Source organism: Heloderma suspectum, chromosome 3, assembly GCF_057233095.1.
Source record: "Heloderma suspectum isolate Gila_16-S chromosome 3, 16-S_ref, whole genome shotgun sequence".
Classification (NCBI taxonomy): Eukaryota; Metazoa; Chordata; class Lepidosauria; order Squamata; family Helodermatidae; genus Heloderma; species Heloderma suspectum.
The window spans coordinates 76,486,488-76,502,046 of record NC_139460.1 but is presented as its reverse complement, the minus strand read 5'-3'; the positions used below and the strand labels follow the sequence as shown (position 1 = coordinate 76,502,046).

At 42.4% G+C, this 15,559-nt stretch overlaps 1 protein-coding gene across 2 annotated transcripts in view; it reads right to left on the bottom strand.

The window, feature by feature from the left end:
- LOC146349810 (coxsackievirus and adenovirus receptor homolog) overlaps nt 1-5,573 on the bottom strand; it is an 80,932-nt gene extending 75,359 nt beyond the window's left edge. For both annotated transcript variants that reach the window (XM_084843531.1, XM_084843530.1), the window contains exon 1: nt 5,514-5,573. The gene's annotated coding sequence lies outside the window, so the exon portion shown is untranslated. The remainder of the gene's footprint in view (nt 1-5,513) is intronic.
- Nucleotides 5,574-15,559: the final 9,986 nt, after the last annotated feature.

Sequence of the window (15,559 nt, the reverse complement as noted above, 5' to 3'; positions counted from 1 at the left end):
TAAGTTATTTGCCAAATGCATCAAAATGACAAGCCTTATATACGTAACTGTGCAGTTCAGATCAGCAGAAAATATAATGCAGTATACTAGGTGTTCACTGAATCCTCTGGACACTTTCCAGCATTTTTTGTATTATAGTGTGTGGGCAAGTTTCCCAAGTCCATCTCCTAAAGAACTTTGCACTAAAATGTATGCAGATTCAAAATTGCTCACTGCCTTATACCAGCACTCCACACAGTTTTGCAAACTGTACCAACCACAAAACTGTATTAGGATGACCGTTTAGCCTCCCTCCCCCCCTCCCCCCAAGAATAGAAAGCAATCTGCAGGTGGTTTCTTATTTCTATGTGCCATGGCTGATGTTAGTGACGTAGTTTAAGGGCGCAGTCCTATTGCGATGATTGTAAGCCTCTGAACTCAGAAGCTTACCGTTATTCTATGGAGGGTGGGAGGAGCGGAGGAGGCAAACTTCGCCTCCCTGTTCTTCCTCCCTGCATTTTTGCTAGAGGGACTTTTCTGCCCATCTAGCAAAAGCGTCTCGTAGGGGGAGAGAAGGAGGCTGGAGAGGCCTCAGGATAGCTTGTATCCTCACCTCTCTGGTCTCCTCCCCTCCCCGCCCACCGAAATGCCCTCTTTCCCCCCTCTCTGAGTCATGTTCCCAACCTTGGAGAGGCAGCCAGTGCAGTTCTTTCACTGCTGGCTAGGAGGGAGAGAGGGTGGAGCTCTGATTCCCAGTTCTGAGGTCGGAGCATTGTCTCTGACTTTGGATCTGGGAATCAGAACTATTCTATGGCCCATCAGGTGCTGTCTAGGGACCATAGGATCATTCCCTCAATTACTTACCCTTCAGGTGCATTACAATTCTATGATTTTTCCAGTCCTATAATCCAGTCCAGATGACAACTTTTTAGCAGTGTATTATGAGGAATTGTGTCAGTAAAAAAAGCTTTGCTTTTCAACTTCGTGTGTATCTTTTTGTGTGGTGAGAAGCACCACACAGAGGAAATGAAAAAGTGCAGCAATACATGTGTAATACTGCTTTAATCCTACCAACCTAAGCAAAACATTATAGTATCATTGTCCAACATCCTCATCTATATGTTCATTGAAGCAGGAGGATATAGTTCAGTATGTAAAAAAAGATAAGAACAGGAAACAGTATCCCTGCTGATGAAAGAGATTTTCCTTCAATTTCTTTAGTTATCCAATCTCTTTCCACCTTCTTCCATCTTCCTAACCCTAATCTTTGTAAAACAAAAAACAAAATAACTACTACTGTGCAGATATTTCACACAATATTTGCCTTCTGTTTTAGCATGGTTGGGGACATGGCTCTTGCTGAAATATAATCTCAGATCTGGATATGTTTTGTGTTATATTGTGAAGGTTTGAGGACTACAGAGAGGCAAGGAAAAATGTCAGGCCTAGAGGCCTGGAGTTTTTTGCTGGGCAGGGGTATCCCTGAGAGGACTCATTTCATTTCCCCGGTTACGTTTCATTTCTTCAGGTTTGAAGCACTATTTTCTGTTTTGAGGGAGGAGGACATAAAAAGAGAGAGTCACAAAGACCAGAGCAGTAGGAGCAGAGTCAGGAAGACCAGAGCCTGAAGAGGGAGCCTGAAGAAGCAACCTGGAGAAGTCTAAGTACAGCTAGGGAAAAGGAACTTGGGTTTTGCAACTTTTATTTTCTCGTAATGCCTTTTGTATCACTCAGCTCTATTGTGTAAATACCTTTCGTTTTGATCTGCTTGCTTTAATTTACCACTAAACTGTTGTGGTTAAACCCTTTGTCTAGAGTGTCAGTCACCTCACTCCTACAACCTAAACCCCACGTTACTGGAAAGGGGAAGGCAAAAGAAGAAATGTGGGACTCTTAAGGAGGCAAGAGATCCTTAAGGGGTTGCTCAGGGGTTCCAGGTCATAAGGGGAACAGACATATGTATAATAAAAAATGGTTCTTTGCCACCAGCAAAACACTGTATCATATAAAGACTGACTTATATAGACATGAACTACAGATATCCCATGCATGTGCTAATGAAAGCAGGCTTCCTTTGCTGGTGATGAACAGCCTGCACTTGTTGGAAGGAGATATAATGTACCCCAAACTTGGAACTATAGCAACAATCAGCAAATGAAATTAATAGTCAGGTGAATATACTCTAATATGCAAAGGGAAAGTTGGACATAGACGTTGGAAATACAAGGAGCAGTGCATACAGCAAGTGCAAAGATTTCAAGACAAGACGATAAAAAGAAAAGATGTGCAGCAAGTTCTGTATTTGCAGTTATTTGCCTGTACACGTTTGCTTTGGGAATACCTACATGCAATATGCTTATCCTATGATTTATTGGATATAAAATTCCACTGCCAGTGGAATTTTCCTAAAAGAGTATATAAAATTCCACTGCCAGTGGAATTTTCCTAAAAGAGGGAATATTGATATTGTGTACATATAGGTACTATAGCAGCATTGGTGAATGAAGATGGCTCCTCTACATCCTAAGTCATGGAGTTAAGAGCTCTGTCTCTAGATGTGATTAGGATCAGAGTAATCAGATTGTATTTCCTAGTTTCAAACCATTTTCACTAAAGAAAATATAAAATAGGGAAGCGTTCTAATTGTGTGAAAAATGTAATAAAAACAAATTAGACTGAGTTCAATAAATAAAATACTAATTAAAATACTAATTAAAACATAAGGATTAGTGAATATATAATAGCTGAATATAATGAGCTGAGAACGCAAGCATAGAGTATCCCGGAGGGTGGAACTAAATAAAAATCCAAAATGCAGTTGAATAAAACAAACAGCTTTTTTAACTCAAATAGCCTGCAGGGACCATTTGCATTCAAGTCAACATAGATGCCAGCTCGATTGTTTTAAGTAGTCAGAGAGATGCTGAGCAATAGCAGTTCTGTTCTTAAATATTCAGATTGGTTTATTTAAGGAATGTCCTTCTCTGAAGGTCCTGTTTCCTCCCATTGGATCTACAACAGAGCTTTGGAAGAGCAAGATGTGAAGGATTATCCAGATATGTTCTTCCAGCCTTTGGAAAGAAGAAAACAGAAAGCAACAAAGTGGGGTAGATGAGGAAGACGAATTACTTTATTGTGTGGGCCTTGGCAGGTCAGGTACTGTGTTCTAATTATGTGAAAAATGTAATAAAAACAAATTAGACTGCGTTCAACCGATACTACTTAAAACATACGGATTACTGTATGGGCCTTGGCAGGTCAGGTGCTTCCCCTCAGCTTTTCTACTGTCTAATCCTTGGATGGCTTTCAAATATAGAAATGAGGGGCTCTAATAAATCTGATATTCAATTTACTATCTACTGCTAGTCGTCATTCTATTTAGGGAAGGCAATTGGGAAGGTCCCCTCCACGCCCATTTTGCTAAGCAACTCACCAGGTAACTATTGTAATACAAACTAAACTCGCCGTTTTCAACTGGGATTGCGCACCAAAAACACAAGTTCCATTGTTTCGTTAAAGGGTTTGTCTTGTTCTGTAGTTATAATGAGCTATTTAAAAACAACAACAACAACCAGCACGTATGTTGTCCAAATACACTGTTTCTTGCTGAATCTTGCCCGCCTCCAATAAAAACGGAACTCGCTCCCAAGGAATAACTGGGGGAAAATGAAAGCAAAAGGGTGGGGGGTAGCTGTCTGTCTTATTCCACTAGGAAACTAAATCCAAAGAAAACATACCACAGAATTGCCAAGTTTCATACTGAAACCCGACACTGCCAAAGGATTTGCAGTTTCACTTGTGTGTGTGTGGCTTGGTCAAAGGCCAAACACTTCGTGAAATGAACCTTGACATACTATTAGTTATCACACGCTTGTCACATACTAAATAACTGGAAAGAGAGTACGGAAAACAAGCAGTAACGGCAGACCATTGGAGGAAAGAGTCCCCCAAGACAATCATTTCAAAAGGTATTCTAGAACAAGGCATCATTTGTGTGCTGACCTTCAGTCATTTCCAAAACTGCTCTTGGAGGGCCTTATCACACTCTATCGGAAAGAGCCCTTCAGAGGCATTCCATGAGTAGCTCCATATATGGCATGTTGAGATAAAGCTGACCAGACCCACCCCCCCTGCCCAATCCCTACACCAACACAAAACACCTATGTCATTGCCTTCCAAAAGCCCTATTATCTAGTAAAACAACTGGCTCAGATTGAAAGGGCTCGTCTGCATAAAATGCTTGCTGGGACACTAAGGTAATTTAGGCTTTGATGCTCAGTGTAATTTATACTATACATTCATTCTTTTTATATTTTTTACTAAATTCTTGGGATGAAATCTGTTAGTGTTATCACTTACATGGTTAATCAAGAAATCATAAAGTGGGAAAGGGTCAGAGTTTAACTTTGTCCCCACAGGGGGCCATCCATGCATCATTCATTGACCACCACAGACACCACGTCATCCTGCATAACCCATTAGCAGAGAGCAGGTGCATTGTATATAGGTACCGGCAAGGCAAATCCTATGGTTTTCTGATTTTTGCTTTTCTTGGTTTTGATGTACTTTTTAATATTGATGTAAACCAGTTTGAACTTTGAGGAATCAGCACAGCAAAGGAGAAAAGTATAGCAGACGGGGAAAGACACGTGGCCATTCTTCTGAATTGCCTTTATGTTGTCTGCTCTTTATACCCTCCTCTCCATTTTCTTTTCTTAAAAGCTAAGGAGGAGCCGGTGAGCTGTTCCACACCTAAGGCAGCAACATCCAAGATGGATGCATTTGGTTAGCCATAAATGTACAGCAGGCAGTGTGACCAAAACCTGTGCCAGTAGCACACAGCCTGTTATGGTTATGACCTAGAAAGTCCTATATGGCTTGGGACCGGGCTACCTGAAAGACTGCCTTTTCCCGTACAAGCCTGCCTGGGTTTTAAGATCATAGAATAGTACGGTTGGAAGGGGCCTACAAGACCATCAAGTCCAACTCCTGCTCAGTGCAGGAATCTAAGTCAAAGCATCCCTGACAGATGGCTGTCCAGACTCATCTTGTTTGCCCCCAGTGTGGGAGAGCCCACCACCTCCCTAGGTAATTGGTTCTTCAGTGGAGGCCCTTCTTTCGGTCCTGGCAACATCAACGCGCATTTCGTGGGGACATGAGAGAGGGCCTTCTCAGTGGGCGCTCTCAGGCTCTGGGAGTCCCTGCCAAAGAAGGCTAAGTGAGCCATCTCTCTGTTGTCCTTCTGCGGGCGGCAAAGACATTTATTCAGCCAGGCCTCTGGCATATAAGGCGATCTGTTGCTGAAGGAGTTTCAATCGGTTGGTGCTGTTTGTTTCTTTTGTTGTTGTATTTCTAATTAATACAATTGTATTACAATTTTGTATTAATACAATTGTACTTAATTCATGCTATGCTTTAATTAAGAATTTGTTTTTAATCCCAATTTGATCGTGATGCACACTGAACGCCAGTTTTTGGCAGGAAAGTGGGATATAAATTCAATAAATAAATGTATAGATTTATAGATTTCATACCTGAGGAAATAACAGCTTGGCTCCCATGTCAGTCCGCTCTGTAGCACGCCTGCTGGAACTGAACTGGAGTTGCTGACGACTGTTAGAATAAGACTGGCCTAAAGCAGCTACCAAGGTCTCTGGAGCCTGGGCCTAGCTAGGGAGTGTTGTTGCCTTGACAACAGTTGGCACCGAGGGCCTGAAGCAATCCTGCAACCAGCATTCCCACCTCTTTTTCAATAATCTCTCCCCCTGTCCCCGTTATGGCCAGCTGTAATAGACCAGAGTGAAGCCATATTCCACATCCCAACTGTGGAATGTTCAAATGTGTACATGACCACCGCACTGTCCGAAAAATGCAAGATCTGCAAAGTTCTGAAAAGCAGTTTGCTTAACCACCAAAAGTTTCTATATATGAACAAGCCAAATAGGGAACTGCCTGTATGTTACCATTCTCCAGACAGGCCAGCCAATGGTTTAAGAACGTGTGGTTAAGGTAGACCTCCTTTTGAGTCAACAAGCATTCTGCGTATGTAATCAATTTCTTAATAAAAAGCTAGTAGCATGTGGGGAGGAGTTTATTTCACTGTGCAGAGAGTGAACTCCCCCACTGCAGTGTTGTTTTCTCTCTATCAAATAAAAGTGTGTTGTTACCTGAAAGTGCCTTCGATTGTTGGGCCAGCCCCCCCCCCCCCCCGGGAATTCTTCTTCCATAAATGAAGACTCGCATTACTGTGAAGCCACCTGAAGCAGGTCGCATAGGTTAGCACCTGAGAAGATATGAGTAACATCTTGGTCTTTAGAAAAGGCCAGTGCTGAATCTTCCTTGCCTTGCATATTTGTTCAGGCGCTGTTGCCTGCCTGTTTGCTTTCTCTCTGTGTCATGTTTACTCCCTTTCCTATCAGGCATACCAGTGTTGCTTCAAACATGTGAGAGAAAACAGTACCATCAGAATGCAGAGTCAGTGTGGGTGGGGGCAATAAAAAGAAAAATTGGTCAGAGTAGCAAATTGAGAAAGTTCCCTGTGGAAGAACCCGTGTGACTGTCCTGTTGACTAGTTAGCTCTGATTCTTATTTTCAGGCACAGTCACAGACATATAGTTTTGTAGTTATGGATTGGCAGATGAAAACTAATTAAACATTTCTGGAAGCATCCACAGTCCCATCAACCACCACAGTCATGTGACTTGTTTCTGGGTAGCTGTGGCTGTGATGAGCCCAGGTCACAAGCTGCATTCCTTCTCTTCCAAATGTGTCTCATTAAACAAATTAGCTATGCCAATTAAGAAAGCTTTTTGTATGTTGTGCGCCTTTTCAGAGCAACAACATGCGTATTCATTCATTTTCTTGGTTGACTTTCACACACACATACGTATGGCAGCATCCAGTGCTGGCCATCCGCCAGCTCTGAACACATTACGCTAGCAGGAATGACTGCTACTGCAATGGGAAAGTAAGGTTTGTTAGTGCAATCCAAGAAACTACTCAAAATACTGCTTCCCGAACTGGAGAAGTCAGCGGAGCTCCCTTCCACAACCTCCACTGACTTGTCCCATTCCAGAAGCGGTAGTTTCAGGTAGTTTCTGGTTATGCTGGCAAACGCTACTTTGCCATTGCAATAGCAATATTGCATACATCAGAATAGCCTCAGGTGTGAACATGGTATGTATGTTTACTGCAAATCCAGAAGTACATCGCCAATGAATCGCCAAGTAAACTGTTTACTATAAATCCAGAAGTAAATCACCAATGAAATGCAGGTATGCATTTCAATATATTGTACCCCTCTTTTTTATGTAAAATATTGAAAGCATTTAAAAACAATTAACAAATTTATAAAACATAAAATAAATGAAATTCATTAAAAGCATAGAAACAAATAGAAGCAAGTAGCAGGGTCAGAAACAGATCGCAGTAGTTACATCAGTATTGTTGTTGCAGCATTACAAGTCCTGTATCTTGGGCTGAATCTACACATAGCAGTTATACCGTTATCAAACCGTTACCATAACTATTGGTACACATGACACCAATGGGCATCAATAATTACGATAACAGTATGATAACGGTATAACTGCTATGTGTTGATTCAGCCTTCGTCTTTGTTGACAGTATCCCATTTCTGCTTATCTATTCAGATGCAGGAAGCCACCACTGACTACTGCTGTCCTTGTACCTTTCAGCTGTTTGGCAAACAGCATTGTTAGAAGATAGAAAGTGATATCCTTTTGTTTACAGCTTTCATAGTTAATGCCTGATTATGTATCTGATGAAGGAGTTTTTAAATCAAAGCTCAAGCCAGAACGATCCAGTTCAGTCCCTACATTCGACTGCATTTCTTATTGAATCATAGAATCGTAGGGTTGGAAGAGGCCTACAAGGCATCGAGTCCAACCCCCTGCTCAGTGCAGGAAGCCTGATTCCCAGGCGGTTCCCCATCCAAGTACTAACCAGGGCTGATCCTGCTTAGCTTTTAGTTTTTTCATATTTCCATTATTTTGACTATTTAGAAAAAAATTAATGAGGGAGAGAGGTGAATGAGATCAGAACAAGTGTAGGCTCAAACGTTGGTCTAATGGTTAGGGCCTTATTCTTGAAATTATGTTACAAGTTACAAAGCCTAACCCCCAGAGCTACCTTACTGGAGAGAGTTAGTTTTAGACAGAGGTGCCCCTCTGCCAGAAGGGGGTCGGGGGGGGGTGATCTGCCACTATAGAAACCCCCCCACTGTGCCCACAGAGAGTTACATAGATACAAAACTACTGCAGAGGTATTCCAGCTGGCAGTGGCTGATTAATGGCGCCACACAGGGCCGGCCCTACCATTAAGCAAAATGAGGTGGTTGCCTCAGGTGGCAAATGCTGGGAGGCAATAGCAAGGGGTTGGAGGAGAGAATTCTGTGCCATGTGGCTTTCCCTATGCTCCTAAGCTAGCCTGCTGCCTTCAGGTGTGGCGGAGGATGTTGTCCCATCATTGGTGTTGAAGAAAGATGTTCAATCTTGAAGAAAGAAATTTCTACATGGAATAGGAGGGGGCGCCATTTTGTTCTTCGTCTCAGCCCTAGCCCCACAACAGGGTGTTTCATCTGTAGGGGGGAAAGGGGGATATCTTCCAGATTCAAAGCCCCTCAGGATCAGGCCCCCCCTATCCTAACCAATAGGAGAGGGAAAATTAAAACTTGCTCACTGGGGGAAAGGGGGGGCAAACTTCAGCCCCTCACCTTCTGCCCTGGCCAACACGAGCCAACAGGGCTGTGGACAAGGCTGAAGATCCATCATATTGTTTCCTCCTCTGACCCCACTTAAGATTTCAATGCCTGCTTCTTTTTTCAGACACAATTCACACGAACTGTCTGTGTGAACCTGAGCAAACAGATATGCCTCAATTCATTTCCTAAAATGTTAATTAAAACTAATAATAGCTTGCCAGGGTGTTGCCAGAATGTGTGTCTTAAACATAGAGATTTGCATAAGTGCTTATCAAGCAAGTAAAAACCTAAGAGGCAGAAAGGTAACAAAAGGTGCTACTTGCTTATGGGAATATAAAGCTTAGTTTTAGAGTTATCCGAGATATCAGTCATATACAAGGAAGGCAATGGCATGGATCTGAAAAAACCCATGCTCCTTGAAAGAGACACTGCAAAGCTATAACATGTCTTGTTCTGGCAATCATAAGGTTGTACTGAATCGGTTGCATCCAATATATTCGTTTAAATTACATGCTATTCATTTCAGCAGGGCCTATTCTAAGTAGGACTGACATTGGATACAATCCATAGTGCACAGAGCTTGACACAAGGGGATTGTCTCATGTAGAGTCTCAACTAATGATGGGAGAACTGACCTCATTGTAATTGGAACTGGCCGTGATTCACAAGTCCAGCTGAATGAAATCTCAGAATTCAGCTCTCCTATATTCCAAACTTTCAAATCATAGTCAAATTTTAGCACTCGGGTATTAGTGAAATGTGCCCTGGGAACGTGCATGTTCAGTACAACTTTCTGTTTTTGCACCAGCTCGTCATGATGTATCATTCTCTGACTGGCCATTGTCAAATGTATTTTGTTTACAAACTGACTAGATAGACCCGGAATAACTAAAAGGTTAAAGTAAGCAATATCTGAGCATGCACAAGGATGGTGGATATTGCCCGACTTTGGCTCCTTAGTCATGCCACCCATGTAGACTACGCAGGTACAAAAAGAGATATTAACTGGTAATAAATCACATGTTCAATTACAAACTTATTACAATTACAGCACATCAGACCTGGCAGTCATTATACACATGGGAATTATGAACAGCCTAGTTTAATATTACAGATCGTGCTTTGTGGCACCATCACTGGTTTAGGCGTACATCAAAACAGGAGTTACTTACCTCTGGAATGTTCATTCACCATGTTGTTGTTGCACATGCAAAGGTATCTGGAGGACTGAGATCAAGGGAATCGTATGATATCGTATGAAAGTTTAAAAGTATAATTCTATAAATGGTGCTTGTACGAGCGTATAAACAGTGTCTTTAACAAACAAACATGGGGCTAACAAGCCAACCAGAACTAGCTTTGGGGAGGGGAGACCCAAACTAGTGAAGTTATCTACTTTTGCTGCAGAGGTAGGTATATTGAAGAAGAAAAGAGGAAGGAAGCCAGAATCACGCTACTGCAACAAACAAAATGTCACGCTGGCACCTGTTTTATATCCTTCTGTACTCTCTTTAAATGATGGCTGGAAGAAACAACAGTTATGGATGTTGCAGGAAGAATACTGTCACTTGTAACATTAGCAAATATGGAAATATACATGTAAGGCAAGTGTCATCGCCTCGAACAAAAACGAAGCCTGTTGTGCATTTTGCACATTTTCAAGACTAAGCTGTACACAGCTGTCAGGTGAGCCAGGAGTTGAGCCAGGGAGGGAGAACTGAAGAACACAGCGAAACACACTTGGCTCAGGAGGACCATGCTGCTCAGGAAAGACCTGAGCCCAAACAGAAAGCCTTACATAGCTCTTCCTGTTCAGGAGGGCCCAATACCCAGCCTGGGCAGAGCTTCACAACACTTTACTACCAAGGAAACATTCCACGTTCACCACTTGGCTGCACAGAGAATCAAAGGTTTATGGTTTGAGCCCGTGCAGCTTCTGACGTACATATCTGTCCCCTATAACCCTTGTCTCTCCTTTTGTTGTTTCTGCCACTGCTGAAATGTAAAAGGTAAGCTTCTTAGAGCAGGGCCCTGCATTTATTTTGCTTTACTCTGTAAAGCACCATGGACATCGTTGGTGCAGTTGAAATAATGGGTTGGATCCAGGATCTCTATTCTGTAGATGGAAGGGCTTTGCTCACAGAAAGCATGCCCACCCGTTTTTCAGAGGTCTGCTCTCCCCCCACACCACAGCTCAACCCATTCGACAGGTTCTCCCTGACTTTGGGTGTAGCATTTTCAGGGTGCTGGTGGGGCAGGAAGTCCACTTCTGCCAGCCCAGCTGCATGCACCTAAAGCACACCCAACGTTTTACTGTATGTTTGACAATAGTTTTAAGATATATCCTTTCTGGGGATGCCTATGCGAAGCAAACTCTGTGTGATTAGCGTATGTTAAGTTCAGCTGGTGGAAAAGCATTTATGTATGCTTTCATTTGTTTACTGTCCTTCCAGAAGATGGAGATCTGACAACCGGCTGACAACACAGTAATTCATTCTCTGCTTTGAGAGGTTTCCAGCACTGCTGCTTGTCCACTCTGAATTAATCTCTTTTAACGAAGAGTATATTTTCATTCTAATTTGCCTCTGGAGACTTTATAAGCCTAATGCAAAGTGAAGTTCTTTGTCTGTGAGAAACATATATATTAATCTGGCTCTGGAAACCAGATGAGCGTCTAATGATTAATAATGTATTTTGTTTCAGGATCATTGTGGATTTCCGTGAAATCCACTTATTGCCATTAGCTGTTTTTCCCCTACATGAATCAAGATGTCAAACTATTTTTTGCACTACATGGTTTTTGATATGGACATGTTGACCATAACGTTAGTGTGCCATGAAAAAATATAGTATGATGATTTCTTTAAAATGCTACTTTTTCCCTGAAATCATTACTGAAAATAATTTTCTGATTATTATTTTTTCAACTACCACTGCACACACAAAAAGCCTTAGGGTGATTCTTAGTGTTTACATACACCTCGTATGAGTCATAACCATAGGGTTAAAATTATTTTTTACTGAGTATTCTTGAATCAGCCATACAAATCCTAACCCTTCAAAAACAATAATTATGACATCAAGAAACAAGCTAGTAGCAATCAGAAAATAGCAGGGAAGAATTGGAGGTAATGTTACATTCGTTCTGGATAGTTATCTGTTTTTTGTTTTTGAAAAGTTATTTTTGTCGCCCTCTAAATCCATTTTCTGGAAATGATACCAGATATTATTCTGGCAAAAACAAGTCTTTTCTGCAGATCTTCGGAATTACAATATTATGTATCTGTGTAATTGATGGACTGGTGTGAGTGATATAGTGAATTGATAATAATGTGTGTCAAGTTGCACAAATCTGCACACTTAACTCTGACAATTGCTGATTCTTTCTTTAGTGCCATTCACAGAGTTATCTTGTCCAGCACTGTAAAATACAAGAAAAAGAAAGTTCATTTGAGGGTGATTTCCTAGGGTCTCAACATATAAACAAGTTAAGACTGTAGGTATCTGACACTTGGCTATCAGGTTCAGATGTAACAGGCAGATGTAACAGGCAATGTCAATATTGACCCAGTCATATACCGCCTGGTGCCAACATTGTCATCTTTCTGGCTCCAGGTTAAAGCTGGCCTCTTCTCTCAGGCATTCGGCAGCATATAACGAGTCTTTTGATCAGATCCTGGATGTACTCTGACTGATCATTTTAAATTGTTTTAGATATATATTGCTGTTGTGTGTGCTATTTGTTTTATGTCCTTACATGAATAGTTTTATACTTTATATAATGTATTTTAATGGCTTTTAATTTTCGTGCATCTCCCAGAGAGCCTCAGCTATGGGGTAGTATAGAAATATAATAAATAAAATGAGACGAAATGAAATGAAATACCTGCCGCTGGTGCTGCCTTGATACATTTTAAGGTGTTTTGTGTTTGTGTGTTGTGTTAAAGTTTCGTCTGTGCAGTGGGGGTGGGGTGGTGAATGGGTGACTTTGGGTGAGGACAGGTGTGCTTAGTATGGGTCAGTGTGACCTGAATGAGTGATGGGTTGTTTGCATGTGTGATTGTTAACATTTTATGAAGGCGTGTGGGCTTTTTATTTTATTTTTTCCTCTTTTATGTTTAACTTTGGAATTTGGTCTTCTGGTTAGGGGTGTACGAAACCCCACTTACCTGGCTCCGCTGGGGTCCGCGGGGGTGGGGAGGCGATCCAGTCCTCCCACCAGAATCCTCGATGGGGGGGGGGAGGCGATCCGGTCTCCCCCCCGGAATCCTGCCCGGCTGGCTCCACTCCGCGGCCAGTCTGTGGAGCCGCCAGCCAGGCCGATCCGCAGCAGGGCCTCCATCCGCTGCCGGGCTGCTGCGGACGCAAATGGCGGCCTGCGTAGGGGATGCCATTTGCGTCCCTACGCTAGGCCGTGATAGGCTACGTATATATTTACGTAGCCTATCACGGCTAAAGCAGGGACGCAAATGGCGGCAACTACGCAGGACGCCATTTGCGTCCGCAGCAGCCCGGCAGTGGATGGAGGCCCTGCTGCGGATCGGCCGACCGGCGGCTCCACAGACTGGCCGCGGAGCGGAGCCAGCCGGGCAGGATTCCGGGGGGGAGACCGGATTGCCTCCCCCCCCATCGAGGATTCTGGTGGGAGGACTGGATCACCTCCCCACCCCCACGGACCCCAGCGGAGCCAGGTAAGTGGGGTTTCGTACACCCCTAACCAGAAGACCAAATTCCAAAATTCCAAAATCTGAACCAATCAGATGCTGCCTTTTGGAGGGACTTGGCCAATGAGAGCACAGCAGCTACGTAAAGACTGCCCTGTGCACTCATTGGTTGTTTCCCCACCCAAAGGCAGCCTCTGATTGGCTCAGATTGCCGCTACTCAAAATGTAAGTACATTTTCACCCTTTAAAAATGGAATGTTGGGCCCTTCACCAGTGGGGATGGCTGAAGTGGAGGTTTGGGGGCTGCTCTAAGTCTCTGGGCTCTCAGTACCAGGCCTGGGTCTCAGGATATATGGCTTTCCAATAGTGGGTAGATGTTTGGTGCCTATTATACCCTAATGAGTGTGATTATACTTTTCTCTCATCAGTTCAACATAATTGCTTCCAGCTAGACTGTGTTTTTTTTTAAAGAATTTTTTCTACTTTACTCCTGCCAGATTGATAAAATTGCCATCTTAGGCCATGCCCTGGTCTTGTTCACACTGGAAGGGAGAAAGCCTTCTAAATCCTCAAAGAATTGGCACTTGAATTTCTCCCTTTTCAGTGACCATTCAGAACGTAAGGAGTTTTTCACTCTTAATGAAGGATCAACCACCTCTTATGCTGCTGAATGGGAGGCCTTTAAGGCCTTTATGACAGCTACATTCATTGCTTATGCATCCAATTAAAGGCTCAAGAAAGTCTTACAAGAGGAGAAATTAGATAGGGAAATGAAAGCACTCTTGTCTTGACTCAACTTGCAGCCTGTCCCTCCCTGGATCCTTATAATAATTTACAGCTACCTAAATATGAAGTAAATAATTTGTCGTCATCCAAGGCAGAATTTGTGCTAACCTGTTTAAGGCAGAGATATCGGAACATGGGTGAGAAGCCAGGTAAAATGCTGTCATACCGCTTGAAGCAGCAGCAATCCTGAAATTATAACCTGTTGATTAAAGACAGGTCAACAATGCATATACAACACTGTAGAATAAAAATAATAATAATATTCTGAATTGATGAAACTTTTAAAGAGCCCAAGCATCCATACATTAGAGTTTCTGTCTCAACTGAATCTTCCACAGTTTGATTCTTACCACAGTGAATTTCTTCCTGAGCCCTACAGGAGGGAGAAATAGTAGACGTTATGAAAATAGTATGAAAAATAGGAAAGTCCCAGGTCCAGATGTGTTTCCTATTGAGTGGTATAAATCATATTCCAACATTTTGGCACCTAAGCCAATGATGGTGTATAGTTGGGCAAGAAAACAAATGGCTACTTGTTGTTGCTTATTCTGAAAAACTGAGTTTTTCTCCAGAACACCTGACTAGGGCTTTATGGTATGTTTACAGTGCAACCATCCAGTTGATTTCCAGGTCAGTATTAAAGCGTAAGCATAGACTTTGTCCAGAGTACAATAGTTACAATATCAGTAGGGTACACTCGGCACGATATCCAATCTTGTTCTTTTCCACCATCACACAACCTTTCATAATTAGTTGTGTAAATAGTGCAGCACATGCAGATAATGTGCAGAATTATCAGGGGTTGTTTTTAAGCACAGCTTAGAACAGATCTACACATTACACCGTCTCAGACAGTAGGCCACGGGTTGATGAAGTCCAAAGGAGGCTTACGATGTCATTTTTTAAAGGAGGTGAATCAGTCTAGCCACTGACTAGTGGCCATAGGATTGTGCCCTAAGGTGGCAATGTATTTTTAACATGGACCCCATTGTTTTATGTCTGTCGCTCTTGTGTATTTTGAGTACAATCCTATGGCCACTAGTCAGCAGCTAGACTGATACATTGTATTTTTTATGTCACCGCTTTTTTCATCGTATTTTATTTTGTTAATCCAGAAGGTGCCGTGGATTATGTTGGATGCCCTTGTAGGGGTCAACATATTCCGCCCCCTTGAAGCACCCATCCCTCTGCACTATCAACACCACACTCTGTTTTATTGTCCCCTCTCCTTTATTTTTAAATTCCCCTTTTCCCTTTTCTTTTCCCCTTTCTTTTCTTTATTATATAATACCATAAGAGGCAAATTAGCAGATGTGGAAGTGATAATTATGAATGGTTTAATATGTAAGAAAGAGAGTTTAATACATTTCAGTCACATGAAGGGTCGGGGGAAGAGGAATATGGGAAA